Below are 26,433 nucleotides of genomic sequence, written 5' to 3'. Positions count from 1 at the left end.
TAAAATTAATAATGTGTTAGTTTTCTTACTCTTATAACTTTGCTTTCAAAGAATTACAGTACTGTATGCCTCTTTCTTGAATTGGAGAAGCTTCGTTTCAGCCTATCATCACAGGTAAGTGGTTTAAAAAAGTAAAAAGGTTTCTAATACTGTATTATGAATATGACTGTAATACTGTATGCTATAAAAATTTTATAACCATTCATTCAGTAGTGTATAGGCTAGGCTACCGTGAAGCAATCATATCAATTACACTAGGTGTCTATAAAGCAATCATATTGCTACTTCTTTGTTATCAATGCATGAATTGTTACACCTGTAAATAAATATGAATTTCTTTTTCACATTATTTTTCATTTTTGATGTCTACTGTTAGTAATACATATAACCTCTACAGAGTTTTGTATGATTGATATAAGCATGACAACTGTGGGTCAGGCCTAGGGGGTAATCAATTGAAGTTGGAGCAGGAGGATAAAGGTCTTGTTGGGTCACTATCTCTAGTGTGTTGCCCTAATCTGTAGGGTCCAAAATGGCTCACTGCCATGTCTATATCTCATCCAGCAGAAAGGAAAAGGGAAAGAGGAGGACTTCCCCTTAAGTACATGATCAAATGCTGCTCACATTATTTCTGCTTATGTCCTACTGGCCAGAACTTAGACCTAGCTGAACCTAATCACACCTGCTGGAACGGAAGCTCAGGCTCCCAACCCTGTGTCCTAAACTATTTCATTATTCCATCTGCTCTTGAATACTATTTATTAAATGTTTACCATGTGCCAGACACTGTGATAAGTTCTTAAATTAACTTACTTCATCTTCAGAACAATCATATGAGGTATTATTCTCATTTTGCAAATAAAAAAAGATAGACTCAAGAAGTTTAAATAATTTCCCCAAGGTCACGCAGCAAGTAAGTTGAAGGGTCAGGACTAGAACTCACATCTATCTGACTCTAGTGTTTATAATCTTCACCACCAAAATGTACTGGTTGCATTACAATTGTCAACTAATGCAGCGAGTCATGGTTCATGACCACCGGAGCTGTACTCTTGGTGTCACAGCTGAGGATGTGCTGCACCATTGCCCTGTATTATATACCTGGGAGCTGTGGTCTCCTGAACGGATAAAAAGAGACACTGATATGCAAACTCCTTTGTGTAAAGAGCCTATCTGTAGAACGGGGGTGGAGGGGAGTGACTCTCAATTGTCTGGGATATAATTGCAGTTTCAAATGTTTAAATCAGGGGTGGTTAGAAGCCTTTCATCACCTCTTATCTCTACAAATGGAAGTGCTTTAGACATGACCCAGGTGCTAATCATTTCTTAAATCCGTTCATTTGCTTTGTATTTAGAGATAAATTGTTTTCCAAACTGGGAAATTCTTTGATATTATTTATTTAAATTCTGTTACAAATTTTAGTCTTTTTCTATCTTCATGGGTCTTTTAATTGGAAGGTGAATGAGGCCCAGCTAGCTTGCTGCCTCCAAACTTGGAAATTAAATTAGGACCAGTCATTGTGCTATTGAAGGAGCAGCTGTTAAATGAAGGACAGCTGAGCCACGAATACTTCATATTCTCAGCAGGTCTGAGTAGATACAATTTGACATCCAGGGGAAAAAAAGTAATATCATATGATATTGCTTATATGTGGAATCTAAAAAAAATGATACAAATGAACTTATTTACAAAACAGAAATAGACTCACAGACATAGAAAACAAACTTATGGTTACCAAAGGGGAAGGGGAGGAGGGATAAATTAGGAGTTTGGGATTAACATATATACACTACTATATATAAAATAATCAACAAGGACCTGCTGTATAGCACAGGGAACTATACTCAATATTTTGTAATAACATCTAAGGGAAAAGAATCTGAATATATATATATATATATATATATATATATATATATATATATTACTGAATCACTTTGCTGTGCACCTGAAACTAACACAACATTGTAAATCAACTACACTTCAATTAAAAATTTTTACAAAAGAAAGAAAAAATGGCTCAATGTTGTTTAGCATGTACTTTCTCAGAGAATTAATGCTTGTCTTGTGAAGAGGTCTCTGTATGTTGGTGATTGTATATGTATCTGTGTGTGTAGGAGAGCAAGAGTTTCAATGGTTAGGAAAGTCATCTGGTGGAGAAATTTTGAAGGGCACCAGCCTTGAAGTGTCCTCTCTGTCCTAGAGGAATTTGGAGTATCAGGGTTATGCCTCATTCCTCAAGCCTGCTCTTCAGAGGCAGAATGCCAAATACCACCACTGATTACATGGTTGAGGCTCCCAAGACTTTATTCTAGGCCAAACTAACCTGATTTGGGGAAATGCACTGCTTGGGAGAAAGAAGTAAATCTGGTTTGAAAACAGTGCCTGTGGACATACAGTGGACTTTGCCTCGAGGTGGGTCCCCAGCCATGTGTGGGGTTGGGAGTGTCAGGGAAAGAAGGAGGTAGGAAAGTGCTGACCTCAGGACAGGAGGGAACAGTTATGAGTGGGATGTGTCTGAGCAAGGAGTCCTGGGAAGGTTCATTTCTCTGGATGTTTTTCCTTTGAACTCTCAGAAAACCCATGTTTACTAGACAGTTTCAGTTTTCTCCTAGGCATAATCCTCTTTAATTTCTCCAGCCCTTAAGTAAAGTCGAATACTCCTGAACAGTTGTGTGTGGTAGTTGTTCAGAGTGAAGTGAGGGTAAAGGGACATGTGACTTGCATCAGCTCTCAGAGTTATAACAAGGGAACAAGCTCAACCTCAGGGGCCTGGGTACATCAGGAAGGTCCACTCTGCTGCTCTAAGTGTCAGGGGCAGACCCTGATGGTGACAGAGGCTGGGGAGCAGGCAGGACAGGAAGGGCTTACAGAAAACCCACCTATGTCTGGTGAGGTAATGTCTGCAAGGGGTGAGGGTGACAATGGGAGTAAACTTTGATATAAAGTGCTTGTTTATTTGTCTGTTTTTTGCATTATCATAATTTTATGACAAGTCTCCTAGTAAGATTAAAAGGTAATGGTTAGCCAGATTTATTGTGGTAATCATTTCACTATATATGTACGGTATCGAATCGTTATATTGTACATCTGAAACTAATATAATGCTATATGTCAATTATACCTCAATACATTTTTTAAAAGATTAAAAGATAATAAATGGTTTCTTCTGATAATCACCACCACAAAATCTTGTCTGGGTCAAATATTGCTTTTTTCTATATATGTTTTGTACAAAGAAATACATTTTAAGGAGATTTCCTATAAGGGTATTTGTGCACAGAATAAATATTCGTAAGACCTTTTACAAGTACAATTCTGGTTAAAAAGCATTATGCTTAGATTAGCATTTATAGTACAATTTGAAGATAATGATGTGTACCTAACATATACCAGGCTCACGGAAAATCAGGCCTGAGAGAGTTTGTAAATAACTTAATAATCTTCATTAGTATAGGCTTTGGAGCATCTGGACTCTCTTTCTTCTTTTAGGATCGCACAATTTCAGATTTGTTTTGCCATCTTTCCTGGGTTTTTTTTCTCCTCCAAAACCACCCAATAAGGAAAACTGAAAAACCACCCAATAAGGAAAACTGAAAATGTGCTTATCCTCCTGACTGCTTTGTTTCCCTCTTCTGATTTCCCTGGCACCAGATGATAGAAGGAAGTTTATTCTCATCATCAAGACACACTGGTCTTACTGAGAACTCATTCTCAAGGCTAACCTCTTATTGGTTCCCTGTTGTCAGAAGAGTCACTTAGCTCCACTGAAAGTGATCTTGTGCTTTTACTGGCTACAGCTGCTGCACAGAAATGAGGCAATGAAGGTCTTAGAGTCATTTTATGGTTACTTTTCCATGTTTTCTGAGTCAAGAAATCTCTGGGTCTTGATTAAGATGTTCTCTCCTCTACTCTTAGGATCCAAATTGCAGTTTTAAAGTGCACATCAGATGATACGACTAAAAATCTTGGAAATTCCTGCCTTGTTAGAGGAGAACAGGTGTTGTTCTGATGAGGAAACTCCATATGCAACAGTTGCAAAGGCCCTGTTCTCATCTTTCACAGCTGAGTCTCGTGTGGAAGGTGGTAGGTAGCAGCCATCAGCATCTTTCCCACGTGGCCTTCCAGGGCAACAGCTCTTCTGGTAAATGTGCTGGAAAGTGGTCCTGTTGGGAGCTGTGCATGTCCACATTCTTGTTTGAGAGTCATCTGCCCTCTTTGTCCTGTCCTAAACCAGCAGCATTTTTGACTTTTGCAGGGACAGTGAACACAGAGATTACTGTATCTTTTCTAGAGTCGCCTGCTAATTTGGATCCTGTGCAGTTTAAAGGTTATGAGATTTTGTATACTATCACGGGCACTGATGAGGAAGATATTGTCAGAGTGATTCCGTTATAAATTGACATATTTCCAGTTTGCAGAACAATTAAGAGTCAGAATGATTAACCAAAAGCACAGAGTCTTTTCATGATGGCCGTTGAGTCTTCCAAGGAAAGTTGTAACAGACAACTAGCTGTTGTCATGCTAGCTGTTGTAACAGACAATCCTAAAATCTCTGTGACATTGCACAGTTAAAACTCATTTTTCAATCACATGAAGTCCAGTGGGGTAGAAAGAACTTTGTTACGGGCTGTAATTCAAGAAATCAGACTTCTTTCATGTTTTGGGCCAACATGTTCAAATATAGCCTCTAAGGTTATAGAATAATGGGAAGAGAGAGGGACCAGAGCAGCGTTGGCAAACTTTTTCTAAAGGGTTACATAGTTAATATTTTTGGTTTTGTGATCCATATGGTTTTGCTGCAATTACTCAAATCTGGCATTGTAACAGAAAAGCAGCTTTAACTGTAGCTTTGTCTCAATAAAAGTTTATTTACAAAAACATATGATGGGCTGGCTTTAGCCACCAGGTTGTAGTTTGCTAACTGCTGGACTGGTCTTGAGGGATATATTTATGATTCAGGAATAGGATTAGTATGTTTCTCCCACTCATTTTGTTGGCCAGAAATGAGCCACATGGTCTTAGCCTAACTGCAAGAGAACTGAAATGTAGTTTACCTGGGTGCCCAGAAGAGGAGAAAAGGATATTATGGGGCCCCGCAGCCTCTGCTACACTCTTTTTTTTTTTTTTTTGGACACAATCTGCTTACTTTTTTTTGTTTTTTAATATTTATTTATTTATTTATTTGGCTGTGCCAGGTCTTAGTTGTGGCACATAGGATCTTTTTTAGTTGCAGCATGCGAGATCTAGTTCCCTGACCAGGGATCAAACCTGAGCCCCCTGCATTGGGAATGCGGAGTCTTAACCACTGGACCACCAGGGTTACACTGCTATACTCTTCAATAGCTTAATGTGAGCTAATTCTTCCAGGCAAACCAGAAGCTTCTAATGATTCACTTTTTGGTTAGGATGTTAGATTATTTAAAGTTATATATCTTTTTTACTGTGGTTATTGTTTGAAAAACCACTACAATGACAAAGCTCCAGAAAAGAGTTATTCTACAATGTACATTGAGAATTTCATTGCTTTCATGATCTTGGTCCTGATATTTCACAGAATTGGAGGAAAGTTGCCTGTAAATAAAAGAATGCAGATGAATGCTGACTCAATCCACTCTGGTTGGGCTGTGGAGCAGAGGAGCTTCCAAAGTCACAGCTTTGACGAGAGACTCAACCTGAGGAGGCTGCCTAGTCCTTTGGAGCTGCTATAACACAGTGCCATTGAATGGCTGGCTTATAAACAACAAAAATTTATTTTTCAGTCTTGGAGGCTGGGAAGTGCAAGATTAAGACACTGGCAGATTTAGTGTCTGGTGAGACCCCACTTCCTGGTTCATAGATGACTGTCTTTTCACTGTGTCATCATAGGGCAGAAGTAGGTAGTGAGCTCTCCAGAGTCTCTTTTATAAGAGCAATGAGACAAGAAAAAGAAACAAAAGCCATCCAAATTGGAAAGGAAGAAGTAAAACTGTCACTGTTTGCAAATGACATGATAGTATGTATAGAAATCCCTAAAGTCTCCACCAAAAAACTATTAGGACTAATAAATGTATTCAGTAACATTGCAGGATACAAGATTAATATACAAGAAAAGAAGTCTGTTGCTTTTCTATACACTAATAATGAACTATCAGAAAGATAAAGCAAGAAAACAACCCCATTTAAAATCTCAACAAAAAGATTAAAGTATCTAGGAATAAACTTAACCAACAAGGTGAAAGACCTATACTCTGTAAACTATAAAACACTGATGAAGGAAATTGAAGAAGACAGAAACAAATGGAAAGATATACTATGTTCATGGATTGGGAGAATCAGTGTTGTTAAAATGTCCATACTACCCAAAGCAATCTACAGATTTAATGCAATCCCTATCAAAATACCCATGACATTTTTCACAGAACTAGAATAAATAATCCTAAAATTTATATGGAACCACAAAAGACCCCAAATTGCCAAAGCAATCTTGGGAAGAAGAATCATGCACCCTGATTTCAGACTATGCTACAAAGCTATAATAATCAAAACAGCATGATACTGTCACAAAAACATACACATAGATCATTGGGACAGAATAGAAAGCCCAGAAATAAACCTACATACTTATAACCCTAATCTATGACAAAGGAGGCAAGAATATACAATGGAGAAAAGACAGTCTCTTCAACAAGAGATGCTGGGAAAACTGGACAGCTACATGTAAAATAATAAAATTAGAACATTTTCTCACACCTTATACAAAAATAAACTAAAAATGTATTAAAGACCTAAATGTAAGACCAGAAACCAAAAAGTCTTAGAAGAGAACATAGGCAGAACATTCTTTGACATAAATCGTAGCAATATTTTTTGGATCTGTCTCCTAAGGCAAAAGAAACAAAAGCAAAAAATAAATAAATAGAACATAATTAAACTTAAAAGCTTTTGTACAGCAAAGGAAACCACTGACAAAGTGTAAAGACAACTTACTGAATGGGAGAAAATATTTGCAAATTATATGACTGATAAGGGGTTTATCTGTACCCAAAATATATAAAATGCTAATATAACTCAATATCAAAAAAACCCCAAACAACCCAAATAAAAAATGGGCAGAACACCTGAGTAGACATTTTTCCAAAGAAGGCCAACAAGCACATGAAAAGATGCTCAACATTACTAATCAACCCAGAGAAATGAAAATCAAAATCACAATGAGGTGTCACCTCACACTTGTCAAAATGGCTATCATCAAAAAGTCTACAAATAACAAATGTTGACAAGAACATGGAGAAAAGGGAGCCCTAGTACACTGTTGGTGGGAATGTAAATTGGTACAGCTACTGTGGAAGATAGTATAGAGTTTCCTCAAAAAAATTAAAAATAGAGCTACCATATGATCCAGCAATTCCACTCCTGGGTATATAATGAAAGAGAAGGAAAACACTAATTCAAAAAGATATATGCACCCCCATGTTCACAGCAGCATTATTTACAATTGCCAAGATATGGAAGCAACCTAAGTGTCCATCAACAGATGAATAAAGAAGATGTGGCATATATATGTATATATATATATGTATTAGCCATGTATATATATGTTTATATGTATTAGCCATATATATACACATATATATACATGTATATGTATATATGTGTATATATATATATATGTATTAGCCATAAAAAGAATGAAATTCTACCATTTGCAACAATGTGGATGGACCTAAAGAGTATTATGCTTAGTGAAATAAGTCAGACAGAGAAAGGTAAATACTGTATATTATCACTTATATGTGGAATCTAAAAAATAAACAAACAAATGTATATAACAATACAGAAACAGACCCACAGATATAGAGAACAAACTAATGGTTACCAGTGGGGAGAGGGTAGGGGGGAGGTGAGATAGGAGTATGGGATTAAGAGATACAAACTTCTATGTATAAAATAAATAAGCAATAAGGATATATTGTACAGCATAGGGAAATGTAGCATTATTTTGTAATAACTTTAAAGGGAGTATAATCTATAAAAATATTGAATCACTATGTTGCACACCTGAAATTAATATAATATTGTAAATCAACTATATTTCAATTAAAAAGGAAATAAGAGCACTAATCTCATTCATGAGGGCTTCACCCTCATGACCTAATCACGTCCCAAAGGCATTACTTCCTAATACCATCATATTGGGGGTTAGGATTTCAACATATGGATGTGGGGGGACACAAGCATTCAGTCTATATCAGAGGTCTATGGAAGGAAGTTAGTTCTCAGCATCCCTCTGTCTTGTTGCTTTTTGGATAACACTGGAAGACCCCTGTTTTTTTTTTTTTTATCAAATGCACTTGTAGTGTATGATTTTCTCCTCTGTTACTATAGATAATTTTATCAATAGATTTTTTTAATATTAGACTTTCCTTGCATTCCTAAGAAAACTCATATCAGTTTTCACCCACTTGGTTTCCAATACTTTAAAAGATTCAAAATAACAAGTTTTGGCATGGATATTGGAACATGGATTTAAAGTGGTAAAGTGTTTTTGGACAGTAATATGACAGGATCTATAAAAATTTTTAAGTACATCTCTTATGACTTATATCAATTCTAATTTTTTACTTTGTATCCTTGAAAATACCTTTGCATGATGGGCAAGGTTGTTTATTATTGCATCTTATGTAGAGTGACAAATTGGAAACAATCAAAATGTTATTAGGAAGGGGTTAAATGAACAATGAAACACCTGAGTATGGCAGTAGTCAAACGAATATGTTAGATCTATGTATATACATATATACCTGCTTAGAATTTTCTGACACTGACAGTTTAAAATTAAAGCAAATTTCAGAACAATTAGCACGAAACATCACTTATACTTTTTAAAAAGGCCAAATTTCCATATGCACATTATGATATAAATGCAAAGAAAATAATTTAAATTATTCCTATAACACTGATAATAATTGTCACCTTTGGAGGGGTATTTTCAGGGAGGACCACTATTTATCTGTATTGTTTGCATCTTTTTTTCTTTTTAACATCTTTATTGGAGTATAACTGCTTTACAATGTTGTGTTAGTTTCTGCTGCATAACAAAGTGAATCAGCTATATGTATACACATATCCCCATATCCCCTCCCTCTTGTGTCTCCCTCCCACCCTCCGTATCCCACCCCACTAGGTGGTCACAAAGCACCAAGCTGATCTCACTGTACTAGGCAGCTGCTTCCCACTAGCTATCTATTTTACATGTGGTAGTGTATAAAGGTCAATGCTACTTTGTTTATATTATTTTCATTCCATATAATAGGTAAGTCCCAAAAGACAAAGAGCACATTTTATTTCTCTGAAAAGAACATTCCTTTCTTTCAATCTTTCTTTTAGCCACATCATTCTCCACCAAGTGGCTGGTAATAAGTGTGTTTTAAATTTATTAAGCTAATAATAATCACATAACACAGTAGATATATAGAGTATAGCCCAATGATTTTCAAATGCAATCTAACTTTGTCTTGTGCCATTAACCGGATATTTTGTTTTACATTTTATTAATATCCTTTTTTATTTTGCTTTTCTGAGTACTAGACCTTCCCCCAAGACCATGTTGCTTAAATGGCAAGTGTAGTATTTGTTACAGAGAGAATGCAGAGAGAAAGAATAAGGTGATGGTCAACTTTTAACATGCAAAACGGGAGTCAAGTAAGTCTTGAGATCCAGGGAGAAACTATTTTTAAAAAATTCATTTATCACATTAAAAAAAAATCTAATAACCAAATATGAAAGCTCCCTGTGCATAGAATTCTGTCAGAGTTTAACATTTTCATCAATGATAGTAAAAACACAAGTCTTGTTACTTGATTGTAGGAGGGTAAAGCTTGGGGAACTTTTTTCAAAGAAAAACTTAGGAGGATTTGTGGAAGAGAAAAGTAAGAGGAATACGGGAGTTGGTCAGGTATGTGCCCCAATTTCCCCCCTCTGGATTTTTCTCTCTGGACTCTGGAGATTTCAGTTTCTTGTTTCAGTTTCCCAATGTACTGCTGAAAGTAGATGACAGTCTAGCTGAGAAACGTGCCTAGGCAAGGAGGGCTGTAGAGTGGACCAGCTGTGCTAAGGCGAAATGGAAGGTCCACGTTATTTATTTATTTTAATAAAAAAAAAACCTCTATTGAGGTATAATTGATATGCAAAACCTGTATGCATTTAATGTATACAATTTGATGGGTCTGGACAAATGCATACACCATCACCACAATCAAGATAACAAATATAAGCATCACCTCCAAAAGTTCCCATGTGTCTCTTTTTTTTTTCTTTTCTTTTCTTTTTTTTTTTTTTGTGGTAAGAACACTTTACACAAGATCTACCCTCTTAACAAATTCTAAGTGCACAATACAGTACTGTGTATTATAGGCACCCTGTTGTACAGCCCATCTCTGGAATTTACACATCTTGCAGAACTGAAACATTATATCTATTGGATAACAACTCCCCTTTCCCCCACCCCTGACAACCACTCTGGTATTCTCTGCTTCTCAGAGTTTGACTATTTTAGATACCTCATATAAGTGGAATCATGAAGTATTTGTCTTTCTGTGACTGGCTTATTTCTCTTAGCATAATGCCTGGGAAGTCCAGTTTAGAGCTCAAAGGAGTCTCCCCAACCAGTGCCAACTGAGGAGAGGCTGAATGACTCAGGAACACTACTAGGCTCTGACCTGGAGAAAATAAACTACAACTTATATCTGCCATAGAGTCAGCTTTCAATGACGAAAGGGCCAACCATCTCCAGTCAGACAAGGGATATGGTCCTTGACACCAGAGGGACCACAGTAAGATGTGATGCAAAGACTCCATGTGGATCCAAGGACCGTAACTAGCCCTAAAGCCAAGAGGTCTCAAGTTTCCCTTCACCCCCAAACACTTAGAGGCAAACTCAAAGAGGCAAGCAGGAGAGAAAGCCTCTGAGGAGCACTTTTGTCCAAGGGAAATTGAGTAATACTTAAAGGTACTATTTAAACTATAGGATCAGACCACAAATCAACAGATTGGACATGTAGGTTATTTTTTTCTTGCTAAGCAGCTTGAGAGGAAAGCTGATTAATTATAGACAAATAGAGAAATTACATTTTCTCTGCACATCTGAATTTATTTTGTGAGTTAAATATTTGCTACCCTGCTACTCTGCCTAATGAATTAAAATTAAAAGAAAATCTGAAAAGAAAACCATGTAAATTTTTTGTTGCATTTCAAACTCTCAGCTAATTGGAAAATATTTGTATTATCCAAAATGCATATATATTTACATCCACTTATCTTGAAAGAATCAATTATAAAAAGTAAAAAGCACTTTTCTCAACATTTGGCAGAGATGTAAATTGGATGTTCTCTAAGCTGTATAAAAATACACTTCATAAGCTGGCTTTATATACACATAATAGTTTAACTTACCTCCAAAATCCAAATATGTCCTTAAAAATATATATTGTTATGGGAAAGTTTCTTTTCTTTTTATGCAATTGATAGCATCACAGAAAAAGGCAAATCACTACACACTTGCCTGTGGTTAACATTGGCTGAAGTCACATGCCACTTTCCACCCTGAAGCTTCCTGCCTATTCTACAGGTAATTACTTTGTGCCCAAGATGGAAATTTATCAGAAAAAAATTCAATAAATATTAAAGAGGGGAAGCATTTTCACGTGAGGTGGGGGCGAGGGGTGGCTCTAGGGGTGGGGTCTCCCTGGGGACCAGTTGAGGTTGCCGCTGTGCCATCGCCCTGGAGAGGGGGCAGCCTGGAGCACCCTCCCTCGCCGTCATGCCTCCGACCCACTGGATTGTGATTCAATAAAATTCAAATCTTTCGCTGCCTGGACTGGCCAGGCAGCAGGCCCAGAGACCCTTTCGAATCAGGGTTTTTACAGTTATTTTCATCTACGGAGATGCCCGCGTTTCTCTGCTTCACAAAGACAAACAAACCGGTACAAACACAAAGGCTGGTAAGATACAAAGTCTTGCGGAGAACGTGGAGCCAGATTCTCTTGTGGGGGAAAAAAATGAGACCGAATGCATGTGTATTGTTCGTTGTGCTAATCTGCTGTGTATTCCAGTTCTCGTGGCCAGATGCAGGTAGCAATGACATAGCAAATAAACGATGGGAGAAGAGTGTAGGCAAAAACACAGCAGCGAGCCTGCAGCCAGCACACTGCTGATCAAGTGACCCTTCATCAACATAATGACTGGTTAGAGTCACTTTTTCCTCCTGTTGGACATGCTGGGTGCCAGAGGGATGGTTGCCCTGATTAGCTTAGCCGTGACATCTGGGTTCCGCTCAGCTCTGGGTGTCTAAGCATAGATGCTGAGGAGCAGTAAGGACACGCATAGCCCTGGATGAGAAGTGCAGCCTGGTGGTTACAACAGCACAGATGCTGGGATCAGGCAGCCTGGTTTCAAATCTTGCTTTGTCATGAACTAGTGATGAGAGTCTGGGCCCATTTGGAACCTCTCTGTGCCCTCTGAGATGAGAGAGATGGTAATGACCGTGCCTACAATGAGGATTTAATGAATGAATATATGTGAAGAGCGTAAAGCAGTATTTGGCACATAGCACTGTTCAGAGTGTGGCAGCTTATTTGAAATGCAGTTTCCTAGGCCCTGTCCCCGACCTACAGCATCAGAATTGAATTTCAACAAAATTCCAATTGACATTAAACATTTGCGAAGCCTTGCTATTTAAATGTTGGTATTGGTATTTCTGGCTGGCTTTAACTAGCTGAAGTGATCAAGGTGAGAGGGGCACCCCTGCTGATTTGCCTTTCCCTGCCAGGCTCTGAGCCCCAGGAAGAGACTTTGTCCTCCCTGACACAAGCCTCTGATTATCCTGACTTCATGGTGGCCAGTGGACTGTGCTCCTGGGAGCCTGTGTTCTGTATCGTCCTCAGCCCACAGGCTGACCTTGAATGTTTCCCTTAGGTCCATATCCTGATGTTTTTGACTCCATCAACTTATTTAACCCCCAGACTCTGTTAGTGCCTCTGCTTGTCAGCCCTGTTAGAGGTCTTAAATTATACACTGCATCCTGAGGCCGTTCCAGTTCAGCTGGAAGTTTCTATGCCCACTTGCCCTCTTGAACAAAACAAAAATATTAGGAACATGTTAGGAGGAATAAGAAAGTTGGGATTATTTAACAGTTCCCTCCTAGGCTCCACACTGAACAGAAATATTTGGTTTTTATTGTTGACTCCAAGACGCAATTTTTGAACAGATTTTATAGCAGAGGAGAGAGCTCGGCCTTTAAAGAATGCAAAGGTCAACAAAGCAAAATTTGCTCTATTTATGGTACCAATGTGACATTTGGACCTCCTAACAGCCAGTATTCTTTTGGCTTTAGGAAAGAGTTCAATCACCACACCTGCTTGCTTTATTTCACATCAAATTTTCTTTAGTAAAGAGGTTTGGAAGCAGAGACCTTCCATTAGCATTCATGCCAAGCTTATCACAATTCCATGGTGCTTGGCCAATAGCGCAATGAGAATGGATGACACCAGGATGCCAGGGCCCTTGGTGTATGCGAATTGAAGGGATGTAATTGTATGGAAATGGACAGAAGAAATTCTTCAAGGGCACACTGGCACTGACTCACAGTAGCAGAGCAGGAATTCACAGCAATAAGCTTCGTATCCTGCAGTGGATCAAATTGGAAAAGAGGAGAGGTTAGTTATTTGTAGGTTGTGAGATTAATGTGACTCACAAATTATTTCACTTATGGATGTCTGATCTGCTTGGAAGGATTGCTCGGCCACCCACAATTATGGATGGCATTAAGAAAGCAGCCAAGGGACAGAAAGGAGAAGTGTAACACTTAGATCCTCCCCCTAAAGAACTCAGCGTCACATGTGAAAAATACATATATGTATACGAGATGGAAATAAACTTTATCAGGGAGTAAGTTGAAGCTTCCAAACGAGTAACAGAGGAAAAGTTAATTCAGTCTAGTCTAGAGGGGTCCAGACAGCTTCGAGAAGGTGGGGTTGGAGCTGGGTTGGACTTTGGAGGATAAATTTATATTTGTTGTGTGTTGCACTCACAATCTTGAAAAAGAAGCTGGATTCTAGGGGGCCATTAAATAACCTTTTTTTTTTTGCCCTCCCAAACTCAAATATATGAAGAGAAAAACAGGAGTCAGACTCTTCCAGAGAACATCAGCTTTATTACTGTTGGAAGTTCCATCAGAGGGCATGAGTGGTATGTGGCTGTGGGTGTTTTAAGGCTTTATTGCTGACATAGGCAGAATTAGCTTCCATTTGCTGGAAGAGCTGGACAACCACAACCCACACTCCACAGAGATAGGGTCCTACCGCATGGCAGAGAGTAGACAAGATGCACCCTCTCTCAGGCAGGCAGCCAGGAAAGAGAACCCAGAGGTGGGGTACCATGCTGGCTTAGCACTTTCTCCAGGGTTCCCAAGTCAGAAAAGCCATTTCTCCTACCTAACATGTTGATTTTTTTTCTTAAAGAAGTAGGAAATAAGCGATTAATAGGTGACTAGATCTTTTCCCCCCAGCTTATGCAGGCAGACCACGTGGGCAAGATAACATCTAAAGAAAGATCACAAGGAGTCAGCAAGTTTTCATGCAATGGAAAATGATGAAGAATCTAACCCTTACCCTAATGATGAACTGAGATTGTTTCCCCCTTTTCCCTTTAAAAACTGTCAGGGTTGAGCAGAATCTTTGGAGTTTGTTTTTGGATGAGTTCAACTTCTCCCCAGGTTGCCAGTCTCCTGAATAAAGTAGCCTTTCCTTTCTACCAACACTTGTCTCTGGACTATTGGCTTTCAAGTGGTGAGCAGCCGAACCTGAGTTCGGTAACGTTAGGGGTCCCCAGGACCACCCTCAAGGGAAAGCTGTTACACTCATGGTTACAGTCTATTGTGATAGGACACAGATTAATATCAGCAAATGAAAAAGGCACAAAAGGCAAAGCCCAGGAGGAGCCAGGTGCCAGTGTTCTCTCAGTGGAATTAGATGAGGATGCACTGAATTCTCTCAGCAATGATGAGTGACAATATGTGCAAAGTATTGCCAAGTATTGCTTGGGGGGTAAGCTCCCCCAAGCCTTGGTGTCCAGGGTTTTAATTGGGGGTCAGTCAGGCATTCAGCACCTGAGTCACTGACCTTAGCTATTTAGTGTCTGGCCCCCCAGAGATCAAACTGATATAGCATGGCCCGAGTTCTCACTCTTATCACGTAGGAAATTCCAGGGCTCAGAGGTTTTTTGTTTTTTGTTTTTTTGTCCTTGAGTCTAAACTTTAATATGACTTCTGGTCATATACTGAAGCATACACTTCTGACTACAAGTTAAAAAACACCTTTAGAGCACATTAGAAATTAGAACTCACATTCCCCCCAATATAACCATTCACTCCTATGAGGCCTGCTATCACTAAACGGTCTCCAGGGTGAACGTTCCTCTGGCTAACTTCAACCCTGTCCCCAACCCCATCTTCATGGGCTTTAATAAAGGGGTTCCTTGCTGTCCTGGCAGCTGAAAGATCACCCCAGCAACTTCATGATCTGCTTCTACCATAATGTCCCTCCTAAAATATCACCCAGGAGCAAGTCAAGGGCCAGTCCTTTCTTTGGAAAGCTCCGCGTTTGAACAACCCAGGCTGCTGAGAAGATCCTTCACTGCACAGGGCTACTGGTGTGGCTTGAGATATCTGACTGATCCCTTCAGCCCTCAGGAGGCCAGTGCCCCCAGGCCAGGTGCCATCAACATGAACAGTCCCTTTGGGCCTCATCAGGGTCTGATGCAAGTGTTGTAGGAAAAAGTTGAGAAGAACTGGTGTATAAATAATTCCCCTGGTGATTCTGATAAGCAGTAAGGCTTGGGATCTTTGGGACTAGGTGATTGTTAAGGATTTCAAACCATGGTTTCTATGATTCTTGGAGCTAAAATTCCTTGGAGATGCCTGCTAAGTATCTTTCTCTTTCTCTGGTTACTTATTTGATTAAGTTTAGTTTCTGGCTAAAGATACTGCACTTTGGAGAAGTATTTCCAAATAGGAAATGAGGATGAGAAATAGATATGAGAAGAAAGTATCTCAACTATGTGCCCAGAAGAGGAGGTAATGGGAAATCACTGGGGTACTTAGGTTGAGAGGGAGTGGGGTGGGACTGGTTCCCTGATCAGCTTCTACAAAGAGCTCAGGACAAAAGATTCTTGTCATTGAAAAATGATGTAATGAAGAGATGTGTAACAAAGTGCTGAACAGTGGAGTTTTTGATTTTGTGGGAACTCCAGCCTGTTATGTGTCTCTCTGTCCCACTTACCTTACTAGCTAAATAGGATTAAATGAAACCATCTTTGCATAATTGTAGTACTAAATATAAAGAATATGTTTGAGAAATTTGCAAATATAAATGTTAATTACTAGATGAAAATTTTGCTTCCCTAAAACTAGTTTATAGCAGATGATCTGCCCACATAGGTGAAATATGCTCTAGAAATGAATTAATTTGCCTTTTGATGTTGGCTTCCTTTGTAATTTGTTACCAGCACTAGATCTCTCTTATTTTGTTCCCCACACATTACTGTGTTCTCTCGCGGCTTCTAAGGTGTCTCTCTTTCCTGGGTTTCTCTCTTTTCTCTAATATTTTTCTTATTTTTGTGTCTGGAATCTGTACTTCTACCTGCCCTTAAATATTAGTTGCGCCCCAACTATATTTATAAGGGTCTATTTTTAATGCCTTATCTTTTCCTTTTATGCTAATTCCTTCAGAAGTATAATTAAATAATACAAGTTGATTGAGTGCCTACTATATGCCAGACAGTGTGCAAGGCACTGAGGATGAGGAAATAGAAGCAAAGACCCAGCTTCTCACACATTTGACCATCACTTACATTCAGTTCCTCTCCTCTGCTGTCCCAGGCCCAAATCATACTGAAACTGAGTAGAACCCTGAGCACTCCCCTCTACCCCCAAGTACAAAGGCCCCTCCATGTCCCCTGCCTCTTGTTTGTAGAAAAGTTAAAGTCTTCCAGCCCTCCCTGAGTCACAAAAGAGTGGGCTCAAGTAGTTAAGGATTAGGACAGTAGAGTCAGAGATTCAGTAAATGGTGCACATTCCTGAGTTGTTTTACAGATACTATAACTGCATGATGACCAGACTGCAGCCATGACATAAGCTGCTCCATCTTGAGCAGTACTGAGTCTATGGCTGGGACAGTTCCAAGAACTGGCCTCAAGAGAATGAGATTAACATTATTGCTCATAATAATCTGTATCTTTGTGGGCATCAAAATAATTGTAGCTTGCTCTGCCCATATATGTAAGTGGGCAACTAAAATTGTCAGCAAAGAGATGCTACAGACCAATGTCAACATCTTCTACTCGAGAATACGGCACCTATGTCAGCATGACAAAGTTACAGAAGATGGACTTTCACTCTTAATCCCACAGAAGTGGAATGATGTCTGTCAAGTGGAGATTTGTAAGCAGTTCTTTTGTCCTTTTTCTGTTTGTCTATTTCTGTTCTCCTTAAACCTTAATTATAAAAATGATATCATTAGCTAACATTTAACCTAACTCCTGACTTATGCTCTATTAAATGCACACAGTACTTTGCCTAACCTGCTGATTCTTTCCCTAGATTAAAAGAAGTAGGAATGAAGAATGAAGAATGACTAGGTCTCTACCCATAGCAGCCCCCTTAGCAAACCTGTAGGCAGACCATGTGGGCAAGACAACATCTGAAGAAAGATCATGAAGAGTCAGCCAGCCTGCATGCAATGGAAAATGATGCAGAGCTTGACCTCCTGCCTTGATGATTCACTGAAATTCTTTCCCCCTTTTCCCTTTAAAAACTGTCATGGCCGAGCAGAATCTTTGGAGTTCGTTTTGAGATGTGAGTCTGCCTTCTCCCCAGATTGCCAGCTTTTCTGATTAAAGCTACTTTCCTTTCTACCAACACTTGCCTCTCAAGCACTGGCTTTTGAGCATCGAGCGGCTGAACCTCAGTTCAGTAACAATACACTGAGCATCTCTGCTTGGAATCCTGTAGGCACTGCATACCCAATGTGGACAGTTACTGAACTCATTATTTTTCCCTGTAAACCTATTCTTCTGGATTCCCTTTCTCTATTAAACAGCATTATCCCAAGCTTCCATGTTAGTAAGTCTTTCATCCTGTCTGTATCCACTCGGTTGCCAGTTCCTGATTACTCTGTCTCTGATGTGTCTCTCAGGTCTGTTTCCTTCTCTCTTTCCCTCATTGGCTCCCATCTGCACAGGGGGACCTGTGTCTTAACTGTGTCCATGTGTTCAGGTTATCACAAGGCTCCAGAGTTTCCTTCTGCTCGCACTTTTCTGCACCTTGTTCTCCTGCTTACTTTCAGGGTAGCCAATAATCATTCCCGCTGTGTGGTCCTGACTACTCTCCCATCTCCTGCCATTTTCACTCAGGCACTCATGTCCTAGTGGCATCAGACTAGATAGAATTCCCCCCACATTCCTGTGTCTGCCATGCCTTTGTGCCTCTGTTGGCCCTGGGGCCTGGGATTTCCTTCCCTTCCAGCTTTGTTGGTGAACTTCAACCTTCAAGGCTTAGATCCTTCTTCTGTGAAGAGCCTTCATCTGTGAAGATGTCTCCACACCTCCCAGTTATTTGTCCATATTTCTCTTAGAACATGTTTCACATGGTATTTTGTATTCCCAGGAACTTGTTCAATATCTGCCAGAGGAGATGATCATTTATTTTTTTTGTGGCTGCTGAATAAGCAAAATGAAATTTTTTACACTTTTATATCTGTCTCTATGTGATCCTTAACAACTTATTTTAGCTTTAGCAAAAGACTGGATCATTAAACAGTTGATATATTTAATCGATGTAAATGCAATTGTGAAACATAAGCTTTGACTTGCTGAGTTCACATTTAGCTGGGAATTACATCTTAGTACAAACAGAGAATTAATTTTTTAATATCTTTAGGCTTTTCTTTCTTGAAATATATTCTGATAAATGCATTGCACCTGAAAAATTAAGATAGTCCTGTTTGCCTCATGTATTTTCAGCAGACGGGTTGAAGGAACTGAAAGCATAGCTTTTACAAAGCATAATTGCTTTATATTCTATGCCTACATTGTTCTTAATACTGTACTTTACACTTTAATGAAGAAAATACTGAATAGTGATATGATTCCTTTTTGTCCTTCATTGGTTATTGGGAATATAAATGATAGGAAGGCATATAGTTAGTTTCATTTATTCTATTTATATATTTATTCATAAGGTGGTTATATAACCCATTATCACTATTTTTCATGGTAGGATTATTGGGTACAATTATTATGTGAAGATTTGGGTTTCCCTTTAGTTCTAGGTATTCTAGGGTGATGGCAGGTGAGTTTATTATTGCTGCAATATGCTCCAGGAGATCATTCCTAGTAATCTGATTCTGTCAACAGGGTGGATTTTGCAGATATACTTCAACTCATTTACAGCTCAGGATGACATGAGGGAAATAAAGATTTAGTGATGCTATTGGCATGTCAGGCTGCACGTGGCTATTTTCCTGATTCTTCTCGAGATTTAATATTATTTCTGAGAGATTTTTCTTTTGCAGTGTTTAAGATTGTTAAGAAGCATAGCAAAAGACCTAGGATTCTCTTGGACTAAACATTTAAATATAGAACCACTCAGGATACAGTTAAAAAAAAAAACAAACAGAAATAAAAATTGGGGAAAGTGTTAAACTGACTCCAAACATTGACTGTTTTTAGTGGATTGGGTGATACAGAGTCATCTAACAAAAAGGGTACTGTTAAAACAAAAATGAGTTTTAAATATCTTTTTCTATGTTATGACACTTCAGCTACTACTCAGCTCAAACCTAGATCTGTAGCTGTCAGGGAAATGCTCCACCCCCCAGCAGCTTGCTGCACACATGTGGTGGTTTTATTCCCTTTTTGTCTTTACTGACCCAGTCTCAACTGCTGGAGTCTACATAATTCCTGCTCAGTCATTAAGGTTCATAGCAAGAGTTCCTGACTCCATCCAGCATGTTTCTTTGTTACCCTTGGGCTGGGTTACACATCTGTCTATTGCATATTTCTTTCACTGTATTTTTCCATCCCATTTTTATAATGATCTGTTCATGTGTCAGTTTCCACCATTAGACTGTGTGGTCCTTGAGACCAGAGGTTGCTCTTTATCATTTGTGCCCAGCACGGTGTCTTCAGTGTAGTAGAGGATACTGTGGGAATGTTTGTATAATGAATAAATGAAACCAGCTCTTGGGGACTGGAATTTTCATTGAAGTGCAGCACCATTGAAAGCTTTTACTTTGAAAAACTGGATTAAATAAAATATCACCTAAAATTTATGGACACATCTGAATTACTACATTAAACTACTGTGTTTAATTTCATTCTAAAATAAAAGCAATATCTCTTGTCCTCTAGTTATTTAAAAGGTATATTTTTAAAATAGAAAGTGGAGGTGAATTAAAAAGCATAGAGAAAGTCATAAGTGTAAATTGCTTCCCAATATAATCTCTTGAGTTCATATTTAATAAAGATAAGTTACTCAATCAACAGTTACTCCATGTGTGAGGGTATTTGTACATAAATCACTTAGTTGGCTTGGATCTAACATTGATAGGACGTAATTGATCTTTAAAAGTTTTATGAAGAATCACAGACTGTGAAATTACAGGAGGTTGTACTGTCTAACTTTGCCTTTCCATCAAGGAGACACCTGTTTTCTTGGTAGTGGAAACCCTCATTTTATATGTATTATTGATCAGTCCATGAATTAATTCCCTCATGGTAATTAGCATCATGTTACTTTCTAGTTTATATCAGGAAAAGCTACCAGAATTTTTTAACCTAATAAACTGCTAGCTAGGACTTTTTTCTACCCACCCTCCCCCCACAATGTTTAAAGCCAACACCAAAACATGTATTTTATGTTTTCTGGCTCATGATTTGGTAAACCAGTGTGTCATTTAACCTTCTGTATTGCACAGTGTTGAGATGTGTGATAAGAGTTGGAAAATGTCCAGGAAGCCAGTTTTATTCTGCTTTCCTCAATCTATAACAAGCTGTCCCCTGAAATTTTACTATTTTTTTCCTTCCTTTTTTTGTTTTATTTTTAGAAACATGATTTTCTGTCAACCTCATTTCCATTTTCTGTTTGGAAGTCTCTGGAAGAACAGCTTAAGACCACTCAGGGGTTATCTCTCTCCATTCAGTGACCTGAGTCTCCTGAGGCTGGTGGGGTGCTGTCATCCTCAGAGGAGCTGCTGGACAGCACAGAGTGTCACCCCCCACCCCCCATCTAGACCAAGAAGAACACTGAGCCCAGGAAATATTACCTGATTGAGTGAACAGTTTATCATTCTCTATTGACTGAAATGTCTGGCCAGCTAGTTCACCTCACAACTCAAAAAATCACATAAGTGCTTTTCCTCAAGACAAACACTGTGCTTTGGTACAGAGCAAAAGGGCTTTGTGTATATTTTGTCACATGAAATACTAAGAAAGGAGTGAACTTAAGGACTGAGAGTTAATAAAATGAATATTTTTTACTGATTCATCAAGGACACCTTTAAGTGAAACAGCCTCCAAGCCCCAACTATGAGTTTCAGAGGAACAAGTGACTGATTTAGGCTGAGGTACCAGAAGTTGTTCTCATTAACTCATACTGCTTTGCATTGTAAGTGCAGTTGAGACAGGAGATAGATGGGCCCAAGTTTAGACATTTACAACTAGCCTCCTGTTTACACTTTAAAAATAAAGATAAATAACAGGAACAGGATAAGCAGCTGGACTTTGTCTCCTGTGGATACTTCTAGATAATGGGAATGGCAGGAACAGAGAGGGGCTGAGCCCTGCTTGGGTAAAAGATAAGGAGGCCACGTATTTCTCATTCTTGAGGTCAAGGAGACAACCCCCCTCACCAAACTATGCATGCACAGAAAGATTCCTCAGGGGAGGGGGCACCAGACCATAATAAGTTTTGTTAACTTCCCAGGGACCCTCACGCTGAAATCCATCTCGGCTAAAAGATATGTGCACACACAGGGGAGGGCCCAGAGCCAGAACAAATATGGACTCAAATCCATACAAAGCAAGATGGTTGACCAGAGGAAATCTGGAAGAATTACCCCCATATAAGTGATTTAATTCATCCCAAAATGTGATTTTATCTCTGAGTCTGCTCATGTGTCTATCTGCACGTAAGTTTTCCTCCTAATAAACACTTTACTTGTTTCACCACTTTCCATCTCTTTGCTGAAATTCCTCTCTTCAAAGCAGACAAGAGCCAGGGCCTTATAGTCACCAGCCCTTGTGATCTAGTGGTTAGGATTCGGTGCTTTCATTGCCTCAGCCTGGGTTCAATCCCTGGTCTGGGAACTGAGATCCTGCTTCAAGCTGCCACAGCCCTGGCCACCCCACAACACCCCTGAGATCACAATGTCAGCGCGATGAGAAAGGCAAAGAGCTGCTGCTTATTATTATGAAAATAGGGACCTGATGTTCCCTCTGAAAGGATCCTGGGGACTCCTAGTGGGTCTGTGGACCACGCTCTTGAGAACTGCTGTCCTAAGTGATGTGAAGTCACAGAAGCCCTGATAACGAGGGTCCAGAATGTGTTTACAGATTGCCCTAGTTCAGTCTTCCCACGGTATCTGAGAGGAATTGGTTCCAGGATTTGGCCCCCCCATACCAAAATCAATCCCTTATAGACAATGGTGTAGTATTTGCATGTAGCCTACCCACATCCTCCGTATACTTTAAAACATCTCTAGACTACTTATCATAACTTATACAATGTAAATGCTATGTAAATAGCTGTAAATGCAATATAAATGCTATGTAAATAGTTGTAAATACAATGTAATTGCTATGTAAATAGTTGCCTGAGCATGGTGAATTCAAGTTTTGCTTTTTGGAACTTTCTGGAATTTTCTTTTCTGAATATTTTCCATCCATGGTTTGTTGAATCCACAGATGTGGAACCCGGGAATATGGAGGGCTGACTGTATTAAGTTTGCCCTATCGGTTCTTACTTCTAGGGTTGATAACAATTCAACCAAGTTGGAAATTATTTGGTCAAGTTTCTCCTTACTGTGGTACACTTCTAATTAAGGGGACAACATTGCTAATTGTTAAATAATTAGCATTTTCTTGCTTTTCACTGTTGGTGGATGCATTAACAGCAATCACTTCATCCTTATTTTATTTTTAATTTTTCTTTTCCCTTCTCTGTTCCCTTATCTAGAATAGTGAGATAAGGAAGCCATGGAAGAAGAGATGGAAGTTTGTGATAAGTAACCTTCTATGGTCTAAGAAGTTCACAAAATTCTGAGCATCTTTTTGGGGAAGCTTTCTGGATGCTTCATGGTGATAGATTGGAGATAGAGTCAAACATATTCTGGCTGCCCTAGATCTGGGAACTGAGAATCCAGCCACCAAATTCTTGATTTGAGTTTAAAAGATGATATTCAGAGTTTTGTTGTGGGGTAGCTGGCTTCAGCCATGAATATCACCCAACAATGACAGAAGGGGAAACTGCCAAGCAATTCTGTAATTTGCATTAGGTTTTCAGATTGAACTTCTGTAACTTGTGACAACACTGAAGGATAATGTGTCAGTGGCATGTTAGAGTGTTGCATTGTGTTAATGTCATTGCCTTTGTTTAGATGTTCACTGCACCTTTCTTTGGTGAGCACTGAAATTCTTTTTTGTTGCAGAAGATTTCTCAGCATGGCCAGGTGGCATTTGAAGAGCCTAATGAGAAAGATGACTTGGCTCTAAGTGACAATGTCAAAAAGCACATGGCAGCTGCCCTGTCTGCAGGTCTGGAATGAGACTGCCATTCTAGTTACTGCCCAGTGCTGCCTGGTCACTGCTGCCTTCCCAGCATACCCCTCTTCATGCAGGATTCAGGCCCATCTTCATCTGTCCAGTGGGTGCTTTGGCTTGAAGCATTGCACTTTATCTTCCTAATGCATCTTGCTGTCTTTGGCACGTTTGTTGTCTGTTGGTGGTGATGTCAGGACTCAGCTGTTACATGACAGGCTTTGATAGAGTGAATCAATTCTTGTTTTTCTTCTTGAAATACTTATCAGACTTTGTACTTCCCCTTTAAAAATGAAGGCTGCTTCAAAGTATTTACTATTGGGAATAAGAAAAAATATGACACAAGAAATTTATATCATTTCACATTTGATCATGTTGGATGAATTATCAGGAGAAAAACATCTTGATTTTTTCATAGTGTTCTTTGAGATGGGAACAAATCCTAGATGTCCCAGAAATTTTATTTTCTGGAAATACAGTATTAAGAGTATAGTGATTTGGCCTTAGCTTTTACAACTCTTTATAAAGACAGAGAGAGAGCTAAAAGGAGAAAGGGAGAGTGTGCATGTTCATTATTTCCAGCTTTCCTCTGCCCTGGAAGGGCAGTAGCCCTCCAAGGAGTACTTTCTTGGAGTCCAGGACATTGCTTTTCACTTAAATATTATTGGAAATTTCCCGTGGATGGTGGCTCTGAAAAACCTCGGGGTCAGGGCTGAGGATTTGTGATCTAAACATTCTTGACCTTGCTTCCCGTAAAACCACAGATTAATATTGCTAGAACTCATTGTTACAGGATAGTTATCCGGCTGTCCAGATAAATTGAGTAATAAATTCACAAAGTTGAATGTTTCTTGTTTTGAACATTCGAGTAAAACCTTTTATACCTGGTAATGTTATTCAAATCCAAACCCACTCTGTTAAAAAACTATCATAATAAAACTTCAACTCTGTAAGGTTTTTAGAATGATGTTTAAAATAAGGCTGACCCCAACCTCACTAATTATTAGAGAAATGCAAATCAAAACTACAATGAGGTATCACCTCACGCTGGTCAGAATGGCTATTATCAAAAAATCTAGAAACAATAAATGCTGGAGAGGGTGTGGTGAAAAGGAAACCCTGCTGCACTGTTGGTGGGAATGTAAATTGATACAGCCACTATGGAAAACAGTAAGGAGGTTCCTTAAAAAACTTAAAATAGAACTACCATATGACTCAGCAATCCCACTACTGGGCATATACACTGAGAAAACCATAATTCAAAAAGAGACATGTACCACAATGTTCATTGCAGCACTATTTACAATAGCCAGGACATGGAACCAACCTAAATGTCTATCGACTGCTGAATGGATAAAGAAGATGTGGCACATATATACAATGGAATATTACTCAGCCATAAAAAGAAATGAAATTGAGTTATTTGTAGTGAGGTGGATGGACCTAGAGTCTGTCATGCAGAGTGAAGTGAGTCAGAAAGAAAAAAACGAATACCGTATGCTAATGCATATATATGGAATCTAAAAAAAAAAAGTGGTATTGATGAACCTAGTTGCAGGGCAGGAATAAAGAGGTAGACATAGAAAATGGACTTGAGGACATGGGGTGGGAGGGCAAAGCTGGGGTGAAGTGAGAGTAGCATCGACATACGTATGCTACCGAATGTAAAATAGCTGGCTGGTGGGAAGCAGCAGCATAGCACAGGGAGATCAGCTCGGTGCTTTGCAATGACCTAGAGGGGTGGGATAGGGAGGATGGGAGGGAGGCTCAAGAGGGAGGGGATATGGGGACGTGTATGCATATGGCTGATTCTTTGTTGTGCAACAGAAACTAACACAGTATTTTGAAGCAATTATATTCCAATAAAAATCTATTAAAAAAAAAAACTTGAAGGAGAAAACTATAACATACTCATGTCTTACTCTTATCCATGGTTCTCATTCTGTGAGGAAGCTTCCACAACCTTCTGCTGTGTGAACAGGGGTGTGTTGGAAAACAGAAGCTTCCTGAGGTCAGGGGTTCCTATTATCTTTATCAAATGCCCAGATTAGCAATCAGCTAGTTTTACCAGTTATCTGACCTTGGACAAAGGTCATCTGTATGAGGACAGATGAGTAAAGATACTAGAACATGAGAGCAGTGCCTTATGTGTAATAAACACCATCTAACTATTAGTTTTTGTTGTGTTGTATAATAGTTGTATAATTATTGTAATTGAAATAAGATGATGTATCCAAGAAAAATAAGGTGGGAAGAGGAGAGAAAGAAAGTGGCAAGGCAAGAGAGAGAGGGTCTTCTCCTCATGAGTGGGAGAGAGGAGGTGGGTCACAATGGGGTGTTCCTTGCATCCTCCAGAACACGAACTCTTTGAGTGATGGATATTTTTTGAATGAGAAGAGTGTGTGGTTCACAAGGGGAGGCCTCACCTTGGGCGCAGGGCTCCCCCAGCCTTGCTGAAGACCCTGTGTCCAGTGAGAGATGAGGTCAGCCAGGTCTGAGAAGTGATTAGTGAAGATGAATGAGCCAGGACTGGGGGGCAGGGAGTCCCACTGTGCCTTGGAGGCTGTAGCACATGCAACCTC

The 26,433-nt window shown here is 39.2% G+C and overlaps 1 long non-coding RNA gene across 1 annotated transcript in view; it reads right to left on the bottom strand.

Annotated features, from left to right (window-relative positions):
- Positions 1–26,433, bottom strand: part of LOC309608005 — a 702,496-nt gene that overhangs the window by 565,048 nt on the left and 111,015 nt on the right. The window lies entirely within an intron of this gene.

This window comes from Balaenoptera borealis, assembly GCF_965194805.1.
Source record: "Balaenoptera borealis genome assembly, chromosome: 12".
In the NCBI taxonomy this organism is placed as follows: Eukaryota; Metazoa; Chordata; class Mammalia; order Artiodactyla; family Balaenopteridae; genus Balaenoptera; species Balaenoptera borealis.
This window is presented reverse-complemented; position numbering and strand designations above follow the sequence as displayed.